The sequence below is a fragment of the Zea mays genome, chromosome 5, assembly GCF_902167145.1.
Source record: "Zea mays cultivar B73 chromosome 5, Zm-B73-REFERENCE-NAM-5.0, whole genome shotgun sequence".
Taxonomy (NCBI): domain Eukaryota; kingdom Viridiplantae; phylum Streptophyta; class Magnoliopsida; order Poales; family Poaceae; genus Zea; species Zea mays.
Window position 1 is genome coordinate 83,926,152 of NC_050100.1, and position 3,572 is coordinate 83,929,723.

Genomic DNA, 3,572 nt, shown 5'->3' on the forward strand with positions numbered 1-3,572 from the left:
ATAGAAAGAGATCGGAACACAGCAGCCGATGTACTGTCCAAGCTCGGATCCAGTCGAACTCAGGTCCCACCCGGAGTCTTCGTGCAAGAAATTCTGCAGCCGAGTATCTCAATGGATCAAACAGAAGAGTGCAACATCATAGATCAACCCGAGTCAGACTCTGATGACTGGAGAAGGCTGATTATTAAGTATATAAAGAATGAAGAAGAACCAGACGACAAGAACTCGGCAGAGCGCGTTGCCAGGCAGTCGGCCCACTATACACTCATTGGCGAGATATTGTACAGAAGGGGCGCATCAGGCATCCTCATGAAGTGCGTTCTCCCGTCCACTGGGAAGCAACTTCTGGAGGAGGTCCATGCAGGGCAATGTGGAATACATGCAGCATCCAGAACACTAGTCGGGAAGGTTTTCAGGTCAGGATTCTATTGGCCGACAACGAAGAACGATGCAGCCGAGTTAGTTCAGAGGTGCGAAGCTTGCCAATACTTGTCAAAGCAACAGCACATGCCAGCACAGCAACTACAGACCATACCAGTAACCTGGCCTTTCGCATGCTGGGGACTGGATATGATTGGACCTTTCAAGAAAGCTCAAGGGGGATATACTCATGTATTGGTGGCGATTGACAAATTCACTAAATGGATAGAGTTCAAGCCCATTGCTTCTTTAACCTCTGCTAAAGCCGTGGAATTCATACAAGACATAATATTCAGGTTCGGGATACCAAACAGCATCATCACTGACTTAGGATCCAACTTCACCAGTTCAGAATTCTTCGACTTCTGCGAGCAAAAGAGCATTCAGATCAAGTACGCATCTGTAGCACATCCAAGAGCCAACGGGCAGGTTGAGCGAGCCAACGGAATGATATTGGAGGCACTCAGGAAAAAGGTCTTCGATAAGAATGAAAAATTCACAGGAAAGTGGATAAGAGAATTGCCTTATGTTGTTTGGAGCCTAAGAACCCAACCTAGCCGAGCCCTGCATGGAAACACTCCTTTCTTCATGGTCTATGGGTCGGAGGCAGTGCTACCTGCTGATCTCAAGTTTGGGGCGCCAAGGTTGATCTTCGAAAGCATAGCAGAAGCTGAGGCCACCAGGCTGGAGGACATCGATGTACTTGAGGAAGAACGGTTGAATGCGGTAATCCAATCAGCACGGTACCAGCAGACTCTAAGGCGTTATCACGACAAGGCTGTGCGGCAACGGTTCTTTTCAGTAGGAGACCTCGTCCTCCGCCGAATTCTAACGGGGGAGGGACGACACAAGTTATCACCCTTATGGGAAGGACCCTTCATAGTAGCAGAAGTCACTCGGCCCGGATCGTATCGCCTCACTCAGATGGATGGCACAGAAGTTGGGAACTCTTGGAACATAGAGCACCTCAGAAAGTTTTATCCCTAGCTGTATTTCAAAACTGCTGGGGCGACAATGTATTCTGTAAAGTGGAAATATGTCATCAATAAAGAGAGATTTCAAAGATACTCAGCTCGTTTACGATTGACTTGCATTCTTACTTAACTCGGGGTGACCACTATGCCCTACAAACGGAGCAATCGACTTAAGTCGGCAACAACTTAAGGCGGTGCAACATGCTCACGCTTACTTAACTCGGGGTGACCACTATGCCCTACAAACGGAGCAATCGACTTAAGTCGGCAACGACTTAAGGCGGTGCAACATGCTCACGCTTACTTAACTCGGGGTGACCACTATGCCCTACAAACGGAGCAATCGACTTAAGTCGGCAACGACTTAAGGCGGTGCAACATGCTCACGCTTACTTAACTCGGGGTGACCACTATGCCCTACAAACGGAGCAATCGACTTAAGTCGGCAACGACTTAAGGCGGTGCAACATGCTCACGCTTACTTAACTCGGGGTGACCACTATGCCCTACGAACGGAGCAATCGACTTAAGTTGGCAACGACTTAAGGCGGTGCAACATGCTCACACTTACTTAACTCGGGGTGACCACTATACCCTACTAACGGAGCAATCGGCTAAAGTCAGTGGCGACTTAAGCCAGTGCAACATACTCGCGCCTATGTAATTCAGGGGATGACTTCCATATCCCGCAAACAAATTTCATAATCATCATGCGTCATTTCATTTCCCCAAATTTACAAATTAATAAATTCTGATACAATAAGAAAGTAATTATGTCATTCGGATGATAAACCGATGTCCTCTAACAAATACTCGATCATGCTAACCGCGCGCTCAGAGCACGCAAAATGTTTCTTTATTTCGCAATGTCTTTCTCAGGAGCGACCGACGAAGAAGGGCGACTCGAGGAATCAGGGGCAGCATTCACGTCAGCCTTTATGTCTTCAGGAACAACCACGCCGGGTCTCCTCATTAAGATTCGTCCAGCCCGAATAGCCTTGTCCATGGCTTTATCGCGCTGGGCTTTGAGAGTAGCAGCAGTTTCTTCGGCAACTTTAGCAGCCAGCCGAGCAGCCTCTAACTCATGGGCAATGGATTTCTTGGAAGCTCGGAGTTCTTTGATGGTGGCATCCTTCGCTGATATCAATTGCTTAAGGCGGGTCACTTCGTCCGCAGATTCTTGCAGCTTACAACGTTGATTGTCTAGTTCCTCCATTGTAAAGCGGTGACTCCTCTCCAAGATTGACAGCGAGTTGCTAGAATCACGATACAATCTGTCAAGATTGTCACGAGAAGCAGCAAGGATACATTTTTCTTCCTACAAACAAAAATCAACTCCTTCAGAAACCAAGCAAGCAATAGGAGCATAGCAAGGCAAGGCACAGTTTTGTAAGTTACCTTTTCAGAGTCAAGCCGAGCATGAAGAGAAGAACTCAGGGCATTGGCATCATCCAAGGCAGCGGAGACCTGATTTAGTTCAGTTTGGCTCTAAGAATACTTCTCCTCGAAGTCAGCGCACCGTTGAACCATTTCAGCCTGATCTCGGGAATGTTTTTCCTCAAGAATTGCAATCTGCCGAGTCATTCCTAGCAAGAGGTAATCAAACAAAACGAGGTCAGAAGGTAAAACAGTCCACAACAAAGGCGAAGAGAAGAAAAAGGGCACTAACCGGCGTTAGTTGCCTCCAACTCGGATACACGACGATGAAGTGACACTGGATTCCAACACGCAAGAGACGAAGCCACTTCTGGGACGGAAGCACCCTGCAATCTCAGCTGGCTGGCCATCCCATCCACCAAAGCCTGATGAGAAGAACAGATGAACATAATGACAAAAGTTCATGCAATATAAAGAACAAGCTAAAATACAGCACAGTACCTGGAGGTTGGAAAAGAACGAAGGGATCCCCAAATCAGGAGAAATCAGCTGATAACCAGGCGCAAGGCCACCACCCAAAGCAGCTTGCAACGGACCAGTAGGAATCAGCTCAGTGCCTTCAACAGAGCCAAACGCCCGATCAGCGGGGATGCTGCCCTCTAAAGCGACTCCCTGGTCCAAAGTTTGGGCTACCACCATGCAGCCAGAGTGTGGAGGTGATCCCGCGTGAACGTCCATGGAAGTACAGGAAGGAGACCCTGCTTGGGCACCCTCGGGGGCTGGGTCATAGTTGGCACTGCC